Source organism: Mirounga angustirostris, unplaced genomic scaffold (assembly GCF_029215605.1).
Source record: "Mirounga angustirostris isolate CCGP_5_RB_7025 unplaced genomic scaffold, mMirAng1.0.hap1 SCAF_7, whole genome shotgun sequence".
In the NCBI taxonomy this organism is placed as follows: Eukaryota; Metazoa; Chordata; class Mammalia; order Carnivora; family Phocidae; genus Mirounga; species Mirounga angustirostris.
Window position 1 is genome coordinate 103398664 of NW_026991715.1, and position 20538 is coordinate 103419201.

The window sequence follows — 20538 nt, forward strand, 5'->3', positions numbered from 1 at the left end:
GGCGGAGATTGGGAGGCCGCCATTTTCACTCTCCGCCTCCAAAGCTGTACGGAAAGCTCGCAGGGAACAAAAGCCCCGGAGAGCAAACCCGAGCAGATTACTTAGCCGGGAGGGGGCAAGGGCGGGGCTATTCCGCCTCCGGCAGAGACATTTGGAAACCACGGCAACAGGCCCCTCCCCAGAAGATCAGCGAGAACAGGCAGCCAAGACCAAGTTTACCGATCAATGAGAACGGCAGAACTCCAGCGCTAGGGGAATGCTGCACATAGAATTCACGGCTTTTTTACCATGATTCCTTAGTCTTTTAAAGTTAATTTTTTTTTTAACTGTCTTTTTGTCTTTTTATTTCTTTTTGAATTTTTCTTTTTCCCTTTTTCAAACAACATCTTATCAATCCCTTTTTTAAAAAAAAACATTTTTATTTTTCATTTTTAGAGTCATATTCTATCCCTTCATAGTAGTTACCCATATTTTTGGCTTATATATATAAGTTGTTCTCTCTTTAAAATTTTGAGATAGTTTCTTCTAACAGATTAAAATATACCCTAAATCTCTAGTATATGGTGTTCTCTATTCCCCTGCCTGATCACATCCTCTCCCTTTTTTTTTTCTTTTTTCTTTTTTTAAATCCTCTTTCTTTTTTCAAACAACTTCTTATCAATTCCTTTTATAAAATTTTTTATAATTTCCATTTTTACAGTCATTTTCCATCCCTTCATCATATCAACCCTTATTTTTGTACATATATAAGTTTTTCTTTCTTTAAAATTTTGGGAGACACTTTCTTCTAAAAGACCAAAACACACCCCAAATCTAGTCTGTGGCACTGATCTATATACCATATAGATCATATTTGATCACATTCTGGTTTTTCTTTTGTTGTTGTTCTTTTGTTTTGTTTGTTGTTGTTTTTATCTTTATCTTTTTCTTTTTTTTTCTTTTTTTTTTTTTCTCTCTTTCCCCTTCTTATCCCACTGCTTCAGGTCTTTTCTGATTTGTTTAGAGTATATTTTCTGGGGACGTGGTTACTCTGCTAGCATTTTGTTCTCTCATTAATCTATTCTCCTCTGCACAAAATGACGAGACGGAAAAAATCACCTCAACAAAAAGAACAAGAGGCAGTACCGACTGCCAGGGACCTACTCAATACGGACATTAGTACGATGTCAGATCTAGAGTTCAGAATCATCACTTTAAAGATACTAGCTGGGCTTGAAAAAAATATGGAAGTTATTAGAGAAACTCTTTCTGGAGAAGTAAAAGAGCTAAAATCCAACCAAGTAGAAATCAAAAAGGCTATTAATGAGGTGCAATCAAAAATGGGGGCACTAACTGCTAGAATAAATGAGGCAGAAGAGAGAATCAGTAATATAGAAGATGAAATGCTGGAAAATAAAGAAGCTGAGAAAAAGAGAGATAAACAACTACTGGATCATGAGGGCAGAATTCGAGAGATAAGTGATACCATAAGACGAAACAACATTAGAATAATTGGGATCCCAGAAGAAGAAGAAAGAGAGAGGGGGGCAGAAGGTATAATGGAGCAAATTATAGCAGAGAACTTCCCTAATTTGGGGAAAGAAACAGGCATGAAAATCCAGGAAGCACAGAGAACCCCTCTCAAAATCAATAAAAATAGGTCAACTCCCCGACATCTAATAGTAAAACTTACAAGTCTCACAGACAAAGAGAAAATCCTGAAAGCAGCTCGGGAGAAGAGATATGTAACCTACAATGGTAGAAACATTAGATTGGCAACAGACCTATCCACAGAGACCTGGCAGGCCAGAAAGGACTGGCAGGATATATTCAGAGCACTAAATGAGAAAAATATGCAGCCAAGAATACTCTATCCAGCTAGGCTGTCATTGAAAATTGAAGGAGAGATAAAAAGTTTCCAGGACAAAAAAAAACTAAAGGAATTTGCAAACACAAAACCAGCCCTACAGGAAATCTTGAAAGGGGTCCTCTAAGCAAAGAGAGACCCTAAAAGCAACATAGACCAGAAAGGAACACAGACAATATATGGTAACAGTCACCTTACAGGCAATATAATGGCACTAAATTCCTATCTTTCAATAGTTACCTTGAATGTAAATGGGCTAAAGGCCCCAATCAAAAGACACAGGCTAACAGACTGGATTAAAAAACAAGATCCATCGATATGCTGTCTGCAAGAGACTCATTTTAGACCCAAAGACACCCCCAGATTGAAAGTGAGGGGGTGGAAAACCATTTACCATGCTAATGGACACCAAAAGAAAGCTGGGGTGGCAATCCTTATATCAGACAAATTAGATTTTAAACCAAAGACTGTAATAAGAGATGAGGAAGGACACTATATCATACTTAAAGGATCTATCCAACAAGAAGATCTAACAATTGTAAATATCTATGCCCCTAACATGGGAGCAGCCAATTATATAAGGCAATTAATAACAAAAGCAAAGAAACACATCAACAACAATACAATAATAGTGGGGGACTTTAACATCCCCCTCACTGAAATGGACAGATCATCTAAGCAAAAGATCAACAAGGAAATAAAGACTTTAAATGACACACTGGACCAAATGGACTTCACAGACATATTCAGAACATTCCACCCCAAAGCAACGGAATACACATTCTTCTCTACTGCCCATGGAACATTCTCCAGAATCGACCACATCCTAGGTCATAAATCAGGTCTCAACCGGTACCAAAAGATTGGGATCATTCCCTGCCTATTTTCAGACCACAATGCTTTGAAACTAGAACTCAATCCCAAGAGGAAAGTCGGAAAGAACTCAAATACATGGAGGCTAAAGAGCATCCTACTGAAGAATGAATGGGTCAACCAGGAAATTAAAGAAGAATTAAAAAAATACATGGAAACTAATGAAAATGAAAACACAACTGTTCAAAATCTTTGGGATGCAGCAAAGGCAGTCCTAAGAGGAAAGTATATAGCAATACAAGCCTTTCTCAAGAAACAAGAAAGGTCTCAAGTACACAACCTAACCCTACACCTAAAGGAGCTGGAGAAAGAACAGCAAATAAAGCCTAAACCCAGCAGGAGAAGAGAAATCATAAAGATCAGAGCAGAAATCAATGAAATAGAAACTAAAAGAACAGTAGAACAGATCAACGAAACTAGGAGCTGGTTCTTTGAAAGAATTAACAAGATTGATAAACCCCTGGCCAGACTTATCAAAAAGAGAAGAGAAATGACCCAAATCAACAAAATCATGAATGAAAGAGGAGAGATCACAACCAACACCAAAGAAATACAAACAATTATAAGAACATATTATGAGCAACTCTATGCCAGCAAATTAGATAACCTGGAAGAGATGGATGCATTCCTAGAGATGTATCAACTACCAAAACTGAACCAGGATGAAATAGAAAACCTGAACAGACCTATAACCACTAAGGAAATTGAAGCAGTCATCAAAAATCTCCCAAAAAACAAAAGCCCAGGGCCAGATGGCTTCCCAGGGGAATTCTACCAAACATTTCAAGAAGAATTAATACCTATTCTTCTGAAACTGTTCCAAAAAATTGAAACGGAAGGAAAACTTCCAAACTCATTTTATGAGGCCAGCATTACCTTGATCCCCAAACCAGACAAAGACCCCATCAAAAAGGAGAATTACAGACCAATATCCCTGATGAACATGGATGCAAAAATTCTCACCAAAATACTAGCCAATAGGATCCAACAGTACATTAAAAGGATTATTCACCATGACCAAGTGGGATTTATCCCTGGGCTGCAAGGTTGGTTCAACATCCGCAAATCAATCAATGTGATACAGTACATTAACAAAGGAAAGAACAAGAATCATATGATCCTCTCGATAGATGCCGAAAAAGCTTTTGACAAAGTACAGCATCCTTTCTTGATCAAAACTCTTCAGAGTATAGGGATAGAGGGTACATACCTCAATATCATAAAAGCCATCTATGAAAAACCTACAGCAAATATTATTCTCAATGGGGAAAAACTGAGAGCTTTCCCCCTAAGGTCAGGAACGCGGCAGGGATGTCCACTATCACCACTGCTATTCAACATAGTATTGGAAGTCCTAGCCACAGCAATCAGACAACAAAAAGAAATCAAAGGCATCCAAATTGGCAAAGAAGAAGTCAAACTCTCACTCTTTGCAGATGATATGATACTTTATGTGGAAAACCCAAAAGACTCCACCCCAAAACTGCTAGAACTCATACAGGAATTCAGTAAAGTGGCAGGATATAAAATCAATGCACAGAAGTCAGTGGCATTCCTATACACCAACAACAAGACAGAAGAAAGAGAAATTAAGGAGTCGATCCCATTTACAATTGCACCCAAAACCATAAGATACCTAGGAATAAATCTAACCAAAGAGACAAAGGATCTGTACTCAGAAAACTATAAAATACTCATGAAAGAAATTGAGGAAGACACAAAGAAATGGAAAAACGTTCCATGCTCATGGATTGGAAGAACAAATATTGTGAAGATGTCAATGCTACCTAGAGCAATCTACACATTCAATGCAATCCCCATCAAAATACCATCCACTTTTTTCAAAGAAATGGAACAAATAATCCTAAAATTTGTATGGAACCAGAAAAGACCCCGCATAGCCAGAGGAATATTGAAAAAGAAAAGCAAAGCCGGTGGCATCACAATTCCGGACTTCAAGCTCTATTACAAAGCTGTCATCATCAAGACAGCATGGTACTGGCACAAAAACAGACACATCGATCAATGGAACAGAATAGAGAGCCCAGAAATGGACCCTCAACTCTATGGTCAACTAATCTTCGACAAAGCAGGAAAGAATGTCCAATGGAACAAAGACAGTCTCTTCAACAAATGGTGTTGGGAAAATTGGATAGACACATGCAGAAGAATGAAACTGGACCACTTCCTTACACCACACACAAAAATAGACTCCAAATGGTTGAAAGACCTCAATGTGAGACAGGAGTCCATCAAAATCCTAAAGGAGAACACAGGCAACAACCTCTTTGACCTCAGCCGAAGCAACTTCTTCCTAGAAACATCGCCAAAGGCAAGGGAAGCAAGGGCAAAAATGAACTATTGGGACTTCATCAAGATAAGAAGCTTTTGCAAAGCAAAGGAAACAGTTAACAAAACCAAAAGACAACCGACAGAATGGGAGAAGATATTTGCAAATGACATATCAGATAAAGGGCTAGTATCCAAAATCTATAAAGAACTCATCAAACTCAACACCCAAAGAACAAAGAATCCAATTAAGAAATGGGCAGAAGACATGAACAGACATTTTTCCAAAGAAGACATCCAAATGGCCAACAGACACATGAAAAAGTGCTCAATATCGCTCGGCATCAGGGAAATCCAAATCAAAACCTCAATGAGATATCACCTCACACCAGTCAGAATGGCTAAAATTAACAAGTCAGGAAACGACAGATGTTGGCGGGGATGCGGAGAAAGGGGAACCCTCCTCCACTGTTGGTGGGAATGCAAGCTGGTGCAGCCACTCTGGAAAACTGTATGGAGGTTCCTCAAAAAGTTGAAAATAGAGCTACCATATGATCCAGCAATTGCACTACTGGGTATTTACCCCAAAGATACAAAAGTAGGGATCCGAAGGGCTACGTGCACCCCGATGTTTATAGCAGCAATGTCCACAATAGCCAAACTGTGGAAAGAGCCAAGATGTCCATCGACAGATGAATGGATAAAGAAGATGTGGTATATATATTCAATGGAATATTATGCAGCCATCAAAAGGAATGAGATCTTGCCATTTGCAACGACGTGGATGGAACTGGAGGGTATTATGTTGAGTGAAATAAGTCAAACAGAGAAAGACATGTATCATATGATCTCACTGATATGAGGAATTCTTAATCGCAGGAAACAAACTGAGTGTTGTTGGAGTGGGGGGTGGGGTGGGAGGGATGGGGGGACTGGGTGATAGACACTGGGGAGTGTATGTGCTCTGGTAAGCGCTGTGAATTGTGCAAGACTGTTGAATCTCAGATCTGTACCTCTGAAACAAATAATGCAATATATGTTAAGAAAAAAAAAAAAAAGAAGAAGAAGAAGAAGGTAGCGGGAGGGGAAGAATGAAGCGGGGGAAATCGGAGGGGTAGACGAACCATGAGAGACGATGGACTCTGAAAAACAAACAGGGTTCTAGAGGGGAGGGGGGTGGGAGGATGGGTTAGCCTGGTGGTGGGTATTTAGGAGGGCACATTCTGCATGGAGCACTGGGTGTTATGCACAAACAATGAATCATGGAACACTTCATCTAAAACTAATGTTGTAATGTAAGGGGATTAACATAAGAATAAAAAAATTAAAAAAAAAAAAAAAAAAAAAAAAAGAAAGGGGTTATAGGGAAAGAAAAAGAGAGCAATAAATCACATGTGCTGTAAAAAAAAAAAAAAAAAAAAAAAAAGAATGAGGAGGAAGTTTTTATTATGTACACGATTTCTTTTTTAACTTTAATTCCTCCTTTTGGTTCCCCTAAAGACATTCAGTTGAGCTGCTATAGGTATGATACAGGCAGGGTTACTTTCTGATTCTTCCTCCACATGGGGACCGGTCAGCCTGGCCCCTCTCACTCCCTTCCTAGGGAACTTGAATTCCTTACCTTGCTATTATTAAGAAGAATAGTTTCTACCCTCTAAAGCCCTGGAGGCTACCCCCTGAGGCCCTGGAATCCTAAGGGACTTATGAAAGCAAATTCCAAAAAATAAGCAGCTATCTTTAGTGGAAAAGTGGTGTCCTTGTAGAGAAAATGTAAAATCTCCATGGAGTCAGATTGCTTGGATTAAACTCTGGTTCTGCAATTTACTAGCTTGTGACCTTGGGCAAGCTGTTTCCCCTAGTTAAACTTCAATTTCCCTATCTCTAAAATAAGAGTAATAGAATATACAATGTAAATAGAATTTATATTATAATGTTACAATTAAATGAGATGATCCTCAAAAAGTGCTTAGCACCGGACCTGGCTTATAAACCCACACATATTAAGAAATAGATAAATAAAACACCTAGTACACTGGGGTGCCTGGGTGGCTTAGTCTGTTCAGCATCCAAATCTTTATCTCAGCTCAGTTCTTGATCTTGGGGTTGTGATAAAATAAAATAAAATAAATGCCTACTACACTGTAGGTTTTCAATAAGGAGCAGCTATTGCTATTTTGTAGGCTTTTATATGAGCCAGATGATAGCATGTTGTCATGATAGAGATTTCAGGCACTGTTAAGGAAATACAGTTGGGTGGGGAGCACTTCTGAACTCATTTAATGGAACTGTCTATGGAAAGGAACAGACCTGGATAGGTTTTAGAGATGTAACTTTTCCTATGTGTCCAGCGCCCTTTTAACTTTTGGGGGATATATCATCTGCCCCATTTCATCTCCACACCAAGATATCCTCACTATTTTTTCCTTATTAGGTAGAGTCTAGGCTCATACAGTGGTCTTTCTGCTTAACCACAGGTCTAGCCAATGAGATTCAGTCTCACAGGTATTTATCAAACTTTAATCTCATAAGGTTTTTGCTGAGTGCTGTCACCTCCTTTATGGTGGACAAGATGTGCCACCCAGATTCCCATTCATGGAAGGACATGTTACCTCAGTTGTCAGCAGGCAGCCTCAGCTGTCAGCTTCTCCAGGCCTTGCTCCAATGGTAGAAAGCCACCCAGGGACATGCCCTTATGGGGGAGCCTCACATACAGTGACTGACTGAGGCAGGGACTGGAGGTTCTAAAGATTCTGTCACTTTGGTGCTTTGCAGAAGAATTCTGTGGGGTGAGCTGAGGCTTTGTTGAGTCTGCCTCCCAGTTGGACTTCTCTATCTTCCCAGTCCTCTCCAACCTTCATCCCACATGCACTCATGCCTGACAAAAATCCTGCAAGCCAGACTTCATTTCAATGTCTGCTTCTGAAGAACCCAATATGTGGCATTCTGTTATGGGACCTACATCCTTGATGTCTTAAGGAATGCCTATGACCATGCTAAACACAATGGGGTTTATAAAGGAAGTAACACATGTTCTTGTCCTCAAGGAACTCTGTAAGGAGACAGAATACACACATACCCCTAAAATAGCTAAATAATAATGTAACATTATTTGTGTAATAATATGTGAGTTTACATGATTATGTGACAAAATAAGAGAGAGAGAGAGAGAGAGAGAATGTATTCAGAAAATTAACAATAGGCCAGATTAGTTCAGGGAGTTTTCAAAGAGGAATTAGGCTTGTGTGGGCTCTGAAAGTTGAGGAGAATTGGGATAAGCACTCTAATATGTCATTTAAAAATGTTTTCCCTTTTAGGATGAAGTAGACAAACTGCCTTTCTCAATTCGTGATAAACAGATTAAATTCAGCTACTAATCCTATCCTTGCAGTTCTTTCAGAAATTGCAAAACCAGAGCCTAGAAATCACTGGAACTGTAGCAGGACTGAGGAGCCATGCTTGTTTTAATACAGCTGACCTGGCAGTTTAAAGGGTCATCACGATGTATTGGGTATGGAACATGTTGGGCAGCCTTAAGGAGATTCTGGAAGGTTGTAGATAAGAAGGTTTGGCAAAGACAAAGTCTGTGCTCAGTTACTGTTTCTCCACAACTGCCTCCCAGACAACTTCCTACTCCATTGCAAGTGTCAGATGGCAGAACCTATCACCGATCAAACCCTTGGTCCCCTTAATACACACACAAAGGGGTGAGGCCCCATAGGCATTTGTAGAAGGAGCAAATAAACAAGCTGAGCACAGACAGAAAGGAACACTCAACCATGCTGCCTTGCTCATTCATTCATTCAAACATTCATTCAACATTATTTATTGAAAGCCTATTATGTGCCTGAAACTACACTAAGCAAACCCTCAGAGCCTAATAAGGTGTGTGGGAACTAGAGACCATAAAAAATAATGTCAATGCATAGGGCAAAATGGGGGCAGGCTCTTCAACACAGGATAGTAGGAAGGGATTTTCAAAAGAGGAAACAAGCAGAAATCATAAAACCAGAAAAAGTGGACCAGGTGGGAGGAATCTCAGATAGAAGATAGCATGGCTCATTTGAAGAACTACAAAGAGGCCAAGTGGCTGAAGCAGACTGAAGGAGGAAAAGGTAAATCAGCTGAGGATTAAAAAGAGACAGGGGCAGATCACTCAGGAACTTGGTCAGGAGTTTGGATTTTTGACCTAAGAGCAAAAGGAAGCTATTTAAACTTTAATAATGATCCAATTAAATATAAAAGCATATTCCTTCTGCAGGGTAGAGAAAAGCTGCTCCCAGATGACTTCACCAAAGCTCTTGGAAGACCAATGATAATGGAAATTTTCTTTGACCTTATTACTTTATTCTTTCTCTCTCTTTGTGGTGGCCTCTGGCCCCAGAACTAAACTGCAGAGTTACCATAGTGTGTACATGCCAATGAAACTGGTGATCTTCTAAACTAAATTTTGGGAGATGTGTATCAGAGGCAATGGAGTACATCAAGGAAGAACAGGGGTATTGGTGCAGATATGTAGAGGTTGAGTTTTGACTTATTATTTCACCTTCCTAAGCCTCAATTTTGTCTATCTTTAGAGTACATCTGGCAACATCCTCCCTATTTTCCTTATACAAGAAAGGTGAGGAGACATGAGATAATAGATGCTCTAGAGGAATAGTATTTTCAAAAGAACCATTTTCTTAGTAAACTGCTGGTTTTAAATAACCAGGAAGAAAGGTTGACTGCATTAGTGAGAAGTCAAAATTTGAAAGAATAGACACAATTTTGCTATTTTCAAGCGCATGTGGTTGGTTATGGCAAGTAGAGAAAACTCTATTCTCAGTGGTATGTTACAGAATTTCTCTTAAGGAGCAAACCATATTTCCTGGAACAGTGTCCTTAGTGCCTCTCTTACAGTCATTGAGTGACTGTGGTAAATGCATTTCAGCTTACATGGAGCCATTAGAAAAGGGCAAAGCCTCCTACTAGTGATGGGAAGGGGAATTTGTTCCCAACAGGGAAAGAGGGAATAAGGAGAAGCAAATGGAAGAGAGAGAAGGGGAAGGCAAAGATGGCAGAAAACTTTTCAGGATACATGTAAGCTGTCCCCTTCACCCTTCAAATTTTTAGTAAAGTGATCTAACTCACAAAACAGGAGTAGCTTTATTTCCCTGGAAACAAGAGAATGGTCCAACACCACAATGGCTGTAGGAGGAAAACACAAGTCAGCAAGAGGAAGCTAGCTCCTGGAACTCCTAGAAGTCTGGGTGATACTTCAGCCTTCCCAGAGCCATGGAACAGCCATTCAAATGAAGGTTGTTCATTCTCTAAAACCAAGGATGCCACTACTATCACCTCGGTTATAGGGGAAAGCAACGGTCATTACAGAGTATGTTTAGATGGACTGGCATCTTGGCAATGAGTACATTTTGGAAAGCTGCCAACTTACTTTAGACCAGTTCTCTTACTCGGACTACACTTAAGGTCATCTTACTCACATCATTTTTTTAGCAAACTCTTTCTTTTCAGAGTTTGGAAGGTTGCCTACAGCCCAGTTCCTTCTCCAAATCACGTAATCCCATTACACATGAAATCAGAAGTGTTTGTATTCATCCTTTAAGAGCCCTCGGAGTAGAAGGCAGCATAGTCTTACCTAGGGAGTGGCCAGCAATGAACTCACTGTCAGAAATGTGTGGAAGAAAGGGGACGTCATGCTTTCTGCTGGGCAAGGGGGCATTCAGAGAAGGAAAACTGGTCTGATACCATATTTTCAGATTTGATTTTCAACGTGTCATGTCCATAATATTGTAAAATATTTAAGGATACTAGCTATAAAAACTCACTTCATAGGTTCAAATTCTTATTCTACCACTTGCTACTACTGTGTGACATTTTACTAATCTCTTAACCTCTCTGAGTTTCAGCTTGATCATCCATAAAAAGGTCATACCTACCTCGTAGAGTCACTAGGAGGTTCAGTGTATGTGAGTCCTTAGCACAGTGCCTGGCACTGCAAAAACACTTAGTAACTGGTACCTATCTTTATTTTTACAATTGTTAGTATCTTTAACATTGGGGCTCTTTGTCACTACTACTCACAGCTGGAATTGGATTTTATTTTATCTTATTTTATTTTATTTTATTTGAGAGAGAGAGAGTGGGATAATGAGCATGAGCTGGGGGGAGGAATAGAGGGAGAAGGAGAAGCAGACTTTTCTCTGAGCAGGGAGCCTGAGATGGGTTTCGATCCCAGGACCCCGAGATCATGACCTGAGCTAAAGGCAGATGCAACCAACTGAGCCACCCAGTCACCCCTGGAATTGTATTTCAAAAACCTATTAATAACACATTACTAAGTGTAATGTGTTATTAGTAAGAATGATTACTAATTACTAATTACTTACTAAACTAGTCTAAGCCAAACTTTAAAGGAAGTGAGTTTATGTTCACAGTTACGTATTTGACATTTTTTTATCCTTGTTTTTATTGGCTCTTCCTTGTCAAAACAGCATCATCATAACTTGTCTGTCCTGTTGTCACATTCTTCTGCTAGGGGAAAGAAGCAATCCTTTTCAGCTGAAGCTGTTAATGGCTGACGATATATGTATAGAATAACTTAGATATAACCTTCATTCTTAATTCAAGGGTATGGGTTAAAGTGGACAGATGACATGATTATAGATACTATCTATCCTTTGACAGACATAGAGCAAATTCATCTCTTATCCCTAGTTCTGCTCCTACTTAGTTGCACAACCTTAAGAAGGTCACTTAACATCACCGATACATACTTTGCTCATTAGTAATATATTAAGCAACACTGTTGTGGCCTGTTTTTGTTTTAAAATGTGTAGAATCCATATTACACTTAGTAAAATTGTAGAAGATATTCTAGATTTGGATCTGCAATTAGAATGTAGAGGGGAAAAGAACAGGAGATACAGGGTTCTGAACCCAAATATGCCCCTCCATTTTTATTGTGATGAAATTCTTGACTTTATTCTTGACTAATCTGTTTTTTCATTACCTAAAAAATAAAATAATTAAATTAGAGCTATATCCCCCAAAGCATTCCATAAGTATGCAAAACAATGGGTTATACAAATAGGTTCTCTTCTTTTTTTTTTTTTAAAGATTTTATTTATTTATTTGAGACAGAGAGAATGAGAGAGAGCACATGAGAGGGGGGAGGGCCAGAGGGAGAAGCAGACTCCCTGCCGAGCAGGGAGCCCGATGCGGGACTCGATCCAGGGACTCCAGGATCATGACCTGAGCCGAAGGCAGTCGCTTAACCAACTGAGCCACCCAGGCGCCCTAGGTTCTCTTCTTGTAGGAATTCCCAGAGAATGCTAATGTGCACTGTGACAATTTGAGGCAAGTATTCTTTATCGCTTTCTAAAACTTCTTTGATGAAAGAGCCATTTTTTTTTCCACAGTGTCCCTTATTCATGGAACCCCCTTTGAAAAACATGGAGCCAAGCAACCAGAAAAGTCCTTTCTGACTTTGACAGACTGAGGTTCTGTGAATTTGGAGTGAGGAGAGTAGTGAAGCTGAGGGAGATTTCAAGCTACAGAATTAATACGGCCTCATTCAGTGTCATTTTAGAGCAGTAATTCTCCTCAAGAGTTAACACTGCCTTCCCCTGAGCCCAAAATCATATGCCCAGAGGATCTTGGACTCTGAAGGCACAATCCTTCTGGTTTTTTTGTTTGTTTTTAAAGTCGTCAAGATAGAAAGATAGGGGAAAAAATCTGTGACGTTGTAAAGTATCATAACCCTCTGTTTGGTAGGATCTTTTATAGTTCAGGTAAAAGCAATCCGGAAAATAGAAACTTTAAAAGAGGTTTTTTATTTTATTTTATTTCTGCAGAACTGGACAAGAGTTGAGGGCTGTCACCTGTCTGATGCTGATCATTATCTGTGAAGACCTCTCTTGCTCTCTCAGATGAGTTCCTCTAGGTTTCAAAGAAACTCATTCCACAACAACTTGAAAGGGTAAAAAAGAGGTTGTCAGCGCTAAAGTTGTTTGGCTCAAAATAAAAGATTCCGAGACTCAGTAAGAGAAGAAATGCCTCTCACAAGCTCTCTAAAATAATAAAAAGTTAGAATAGTCAAAATCACAATAATATTTCATATAAAGTATTTATAAACAAACCAGAGGTTACATTTTGTCTTTATTACAAATTTAGTGACGAGGATATTTTAGAAAGCCTATAATTTAAACACATCAATGAAAGAAACAGAATTATAAGTATTAGAAGTAAAGAGACCTTAGAAGACTGTCTATTTGATTTTCCTTTTTCACTTCAAAGAAGAAATCAGCCCAGAAAGTGACTTCACAAAGCCACACAATAAATTAGTGTCAGAATCCAGGTTAGAAATCTTTTTTATTATTATTCTAGTTGAAGTATAGTTTACATACAATGTTATATTAGTTTCGTATGTACGACAGTAAATTGACAATTCTACAAATTTATATATTATACAAGGCTCACCAAGTTAAGTGTAGTCTGTCACCATACAACATTACAATATCATTGACTATTTTCCCTATGCTATATTTTTCATCTCTGTGGCTTATTTATTTTATAACTGGCAGTTTTTACCTCTTAATCCCCTTCACCTATTTAGAAATTTTGTCTTTTTAGATTAAGCTAGGTTTGGCAGGCACACATCTGCATATTTTATCTTAAAAAATATGACAAACTTTTGTTTTAGGATCATCACTATAATTACCTATGGAAATATGGTCATTTAAATTTTCAAGGAACTTACTACTGTCCCTTTAAGAATAATAGTTTGAGCAATTACCACTAATAAGCACAATAGCAATACCACTTTAATGAAATGCCACCTAGTGGAGCCTCAGAGACAAGACACACTTCTGCCACGTATTCTCCAAGAGAATTACCTTTCTATGGCTCACATTTTAATCAATATCATTATCTCCCTAAGTGTTACATGATTAAAAATAACACTGACAATTGTCTTACTTCCAGAGCACAGCAGGGAAGATGAGACTGCACAAAACTAAGTTGGTTTATAAGAAAGGAGATATATGGGGTCAAACTGAAAACCATGGAGCTAAGGGGCCCCAAATCTTCACCCTCATTTTACTATAATGGAAAACAAAAGAAGAATTAGAAGGAAGTTTGTTTTGCTACTGCCTTTTTATAGTCTGAGGCATCTAAGTCTGCACGGAAGGTGAAGGTTAGAAAAGGGAGGACATTTTGTCATGAACAGCCTACCAGAAAAAACTGCCTGGAATCAGAAACCCTCAGGACTAGGAAACACCTAAAATGTTGTCTGGTCTATTTCTCTGACTGTGGTGAGGTCCTCATGAATCTCATTTAAACACTCCACCCAGATAGTAATCTGGATAGCCTTCATGGAAGAATGAATGAGTCAATCTTGAAAGCCCTATCTGGAAAACAAAAACAATGGATGGACACCAGGAAGGTTGATTTCCATTCAATAGGAGGAAGAACTCTCAAAATTAGAAGTGCCAACATGGATCAAAAAGACTGTCCCTGGAAGGCGGAATAAGCTTATGTTAGGACTAGTCCCACAGGTTGTTGAGTTTAAAGAGGCTTAATATAACTTAATATTAATATGGAGACCTATTATTTAAGAGAAATTGGAGTGAACTGTGTTGAATGGTAGAAGTTTAGGAATCTGTCTTAGGTTGTTCCACTGGGAAACAGACTCAGAGAGGGAGATTTGATTGTAAGATGTTACCTCAGGATCAGTACCTGCAGGTGGGTGAAGAAAGCAGGGCCGTGCAAAGGGAGGTATTGAACAATAATGCACAAGCAAGAAAGGCCTCCTCAGATCCCACAGGAGGTCTGGAATTGGATGGCTTTGCAGAGTTGCCCTGCCTTGAGGCAAGGGCTAGTCTATACCTGTTAACCAGTCCTGGCTTTGGGCTGCCCCGGGGGAAGAGGTCCGAACTTGAATTAGATGCTCTCATTGAGAATAATTCCAAGAGAGGAACTCACTGAGAGTAGTCAGCAGTGAGTATCTGTGTCCCTCAGCTCTGAGAAGGACGTGGACAGCACAAAACAGCCTCTGGTACAGCCTTCTCTGTCTCTCTAGAACCTAACCAGAAAGTTACTCTTGTCATCCTCCAAGGTCAAATAACCCATAGCGTGGAGTTTGTTTGCAGAAGAGTGTTCCTCAAGTCTCTTTGTTTTCTATCTACGTGCTTTGGAATACCCTCACAATGACTTGCATTAGAAATCTCATTTCTGATATTTATCTTAGAAATCAGGCCTCACTTTGAGTTTTAACCTTCCTGTGCCTCATTTCTTAATCTATAAAATGGGTATAATAATATCTTCTCTCATGAGTACTATGGGAATTAAATAAAATAATAACTGTGAACTAACATAATAGGTAATTCACAGTAAACACTTAATGTGCTTTTATTACCAAAAAAGAAAGAGTATGCATATTCATACATATTCATATATATTCATGTATTCATATATTCATGTATATTACAAGCACATGCATGTGCACGCACACACACATACACACACACACAGGCATCCAGGTTCTAATCTCCAATGTCCTTGCCTACACCAAGAGCTCTGAAAGGTTCCCCAAGACCCTTTTTGGAGGTCCATGAGATCAAAATTATTTTTACAGTAGTACTAAGACATCATTGCCTTTTTCACTTTCACTCTTTTTTGTGAGTAGGGTTTTCCAGAGGCTACCTATGACACATATTGATACTCTCTCAGATGTTAATAGGTTATCATTGCTATTTTTAAATTTACAAAATTTAACTTCTTTTAATTTCTAATTGGGATAACTATTGATAGATATAATCCACATAAGCAAAACCTTTTTAGGGTCCTCAGTAATTTCTATAAGTGCGAAGGAGTCCTGAGACTAAAATGTTTGAGAACCTCCGACCTGAGCAAACTTGGTAAATCCCTGCCCACCCCCCTTTCCTATCACAAGCCTGCCTGATGGCCTTCCCTGACTTCTACTTCAAGGCTACTCTCTCTGTTTTTAATTAAGATCTACTCAGGCTATGATCTTGGAGATGGAGACATGGGATCGTGTCAGAGAGTGTGCTTTATCCCTAGGGATGGTCAGATGGAAGGTTCTGGAATATCAAATGAGGTACTAGAGAACTGAACAGTCAGAATTTGCACAGAAGATACTGTGTAGCACCAAATGGATCACTAAGTGACAGATGTCCTGCTCTCACTTGCTGACTGTATTTTCGGAGGATGGGCATGTGCAGAACAATGTGGATTCTATCATTAAATAAATTATCATGTGAGGCTTTCTCTAATGATTATCATAGAGATGATTCACTCAAGTCAGTTTGACAGTAGAACAAAAAATTGTAGCAAGGCAGTTTGAAACTGTCATAATTTAGAAAAAAAAAGAATGACTCAGAACATTTGCACAGACCTCAGTTTCTTATCTTCCCCCAGCCCTTGATTATTGGAGCTATCAATACGAGGAAAGGGATTCGAATAGGAGGAACAGGGACGCTGTGTACCCAAAGGGAGAATTTCACGTGAAGGGAAAACAAAAACTAAGAAAGATCATCGTAGTTCTATGTAACTCTGTTTCCTGCAGCAGCTCAGATGCTACCCTCAGATCTCCTCTCGGCAGCTCTGTGAAGTAGAGATGGCCACCCACATTCTACAGATAAGGAACCTGGGGATGAGAGAGGTTTGAATGACTTGCCTGAGGCCACACTTCAATTAGGTGACAGAACTAGGTTACTCACCCACGTCTTTCCACCACAAAACATGATGCTTTGCCTTTTGTGTGCCAGAGAAATCCAGTTTTAAATTCCATTTAATGTTTATTAATCACCTGAAAAGACATTGAGTTAGAATTAGTGGATCTTCAAAGGTATAAAACTGCATCCACATGGGCCCTGACCTCAAAGGAGCCACAGGCAGGCTGAGAGCCACATAGACTCCATGAGTGAGGAAGTAGTTGCAGAGTCCTGAAGGGACCCAGATGACAACAAAAAGGAAAACATATCCTTAGCACTGTTGGGTGCCATTCACATGGCACTTCACAAGCAACCCTTTCATCTTACAGCTTTCTGGAGAAGGTATAATTATTGTTCCTATTTAATGGACAAGTAAACAGAGACCCAAAGTGGTGAAATAATTTGTCCAAAGTACACAATTAGTACGTTCTAGTGCTGTGATTGAAATCCAAGTCTGTGTGATTCATAAAGCCTAAGCCTTCTCTGTGCCCCACTGGCAAGGCAGGGAGCACTCCTAATCATCCAGAGTGGAGAGAGTCCTTCTGTGAGAGCAGATGCGACAGACTAGGATGTCACTGTCCATCCCTCAGTTAGAATTACCCCTTTTCTCTAGACAGTGTGGCTTAATGGTATTGTGGGTCAGACAAGAGTCTTCAAAAACTAGTATTAATCATTTGCTGGCACAGGGACACTCTGGATGGGGTTGTAGGTATTAAAGAGTACTACCATTTATATGATAGCACTTCTGTGCTTTTTTATTATACCGTGTACAAGTGTTACTTCCTCAATTAAAAGAAAAGCCAGTTACAGAGGGAGGGGTGATAAATAAAGGAAGGAAAAAGGGGATTTTTAAGATGGAATTAAAGAATGAATAGAATTTTGAAATAGAGAAAAGAGGACAAGACATTCCAAGAGGGAAACATTTGAACAAAGTGTGCAAGATAGTGTTATGAGCTGAATTGTGTCCCCCAAATTCCTATGAGGTCCTAACCCCCAGTAGTTCAGAATAGGACTGTATTGGGAGATAGGAACTTTAAAGAGAGGATTAAGTTAAAATGAGGTCATTGGGGTAGGGCACTAATCCAATATGAGTGGTGTCCTGATAGGAAGAGGAAGAGACGCCAGAGCACAGAGAGAAGGTCACGTGAGCGCACAGTGAGAAGGCAGACATCTGCAAGCCAAGGAAAGAGGCCTCAGGAGGAACCAAACTTACCAGCACCCTGATTTGGGCTTGCGGGCTTCAGAACTGTGAGAGAAAAAATTTCGGTTGTTAAAGTCACCCAGTCTGTGACATTTTGTTATAGCAGCCTGAGCAAGCTGATACAGATAACAAAGAACAGTCTTTGTGAGGAAGAGTCCGAAGTGGCCACCTTCATAAAAGATCAGGAGAGATGGTAGAGAGATAAAGTAGAAAAGACATCTGGGGTAGATCATAGGAGAAATGTGTGTATGTGTGTGTGTTAAGGAAAATCCAATTTTCAGAGCAGCCATGAAGAGTAAGGAAGAAGGGAAAAAGATTCCTCATCTATACCTCTCCACCTTGCAGAAATACTTGTAGTGGAAGAGTCTGCTGAGAATGTACTTTTCTTTCGTGGCCACTTGTAAGTTTACTTTGTCTAACCAAGTTTATGATTTCCTATCCTCATGGGTGCCTTTCTAGCCCAATTCTTTTCATTTCTTTATTGATGCCACCCTCTACCTTATTTTTATATCCCAACTTTATTCTAAACTTTAGCTTTCTGAGGATTATGCAACAGCAAAATATACTGACCTGAAACTCTCAGAGTTAGGAGAGCCTTCAGAGTGTTTTGTCTAGCCCCCTTTATTCCCAATAAACAGAGTAAGGCCCAGAGAGGGGACTCCCAAGTTTACACACACACACACACGGCCACAATACAGTGCCCTTCTTCCCCAGTTCACTGTGCCTGGCCCACTACCTGCTTACTAGCTAACCTGGGCCCAGTTTTTGCTGAGACCAGGGAAGCTCCCACACCAGAACACCTTTCCTCTACACAAAATACCATTCCCTTGTGTGTAGGTGGAGGAGAGAGTACACACAGAGTTTGGCGACTCACCCAAGGTCACATACCCAACCCTGACCAGAACTGAACCCAGTTCCTCCTCTCCTGTCCTGTCCCCTGATACCTCCATTTTCTACATCTTGCAAGTGATTCTGACATGAAATTCTATTTGGGAAAACAGAAATGATCAGTGTCCCATTATTATACCCATTTCCAGTCACACACTGGCCAACTTTCATCCAGGAGCCATCTGTAAGAAAATGAAATGGTCCCTCTGCTCTACCCTCCCAGAAGCTCTTCCTAACTGTCAGTAGACTAGAGCCATAGTCTGCTGAATTGGAGCAGGCTTCAGAAGGTAATCTAGACTTTCACCTCCTGCAAATTGTTTTTGAGGTTCTGCTTAAATTTCAAGTGGCAACCTACTAACTTATTTATCAGGCAGCTTTTTGCACTTAAAGTTAATTGTTTTACAGTGTATTTTTTTTTTAATGTTACCATTATAATCCAGGGGCCCAGTTGGTTCAGTCTCAGAGGGAGTTTATATTCAAAAAGTATAGTTACTATCCAAAAATAATGAGAAAGGAATTCTATCCTTCACTCATCTGCCCTGAAGGGGACCCAAATACATCACAAAATCCTTTCTTCTCCCACTCTTTTCTCTCAGTATGCTGCTATTCAATCACCATCTTCCCCTTCGAAAATTCTTCCTCTCCTCCCACTAAGGCTTTTTCCCTTCCCTTCCATTGCCCTCTCTCTCCCAGCCCTTTAAATAGATTGACTTAGCATCTCTCTCAGCAAGAAAGAATTATTCCTTTCACAAGAGGAAGAAATTGATCTGGCAATTTGGGGATTAACTTCTGTGGACTGTATGAGTCTGAGTCAATGTCTGCTAATTCCTACTTGCTGGTCCTTTTGAAGTGACTTGACCTCAGAGCCACTCTTCCACATGACAGCGCGTTAAATATTTGACCAAAAGTCCTTAAGCCTGTACCCACACTCTTTTCTGTTCTCCAAATCAAACATGCCTGCTATGAAGTTGTTTCTTCTCTGGGCCTTCATATGTGATATGCAATGTGAAAGTACTACGTAGATGGAGTTAAAAGAACAGATGTTGACATTGTTGTTAACAAATATTAATTAAATACTCAAATATGAATTAAGCCAGCCATTGTTTTTGGTGCTGAAGATAAAGTGCCAAACAAAACTCTATCTTCCAGGAATATACCTTCTTGTTGAGAGAAACTGAAAATTAATTAGTAAGAAAATAAATATGTAAGATATTATGTAGTGATAAAACACTGAACAAATTAAAATAAAACATGAGATAGAGTTACTAGGACTTGGGGTAGAGTTACTTTGACTGTAGTGTTCAGGGATGGCCTATGGAGGATGTGATGTTGGAGGTGAAACCTGAATAATCTGAAGGTGGCAATCATGTGACAAACTGGAAGTCCAGTGCAAAGACCTTCAGAGGGTAAAATGGCATGGCATGTTCAAGGGGAAAGACCAGCATCCACGGGGTTGCAGTACAGTGGTGAGAGGATTATGTGTATCATCTCATGGTGGAGAGGTCAAGGGGAGTGCATTTTATTCTTAGGGGGGTGAAAAGCTACGTGAGGATTTGAGGTAGGGAATGATGACTGATTTTGTTTTTCAAAAGCTTGCTTGGTTTCTATGTGAAAACCAACTGATGGAAAGCAAGGGAGAAGGGCACAACACCAGGCTGGAATGGTCCAGGCAGGAGATGAAGGGGGCTTTCAGCTAAATTTGTAGGTGTGAA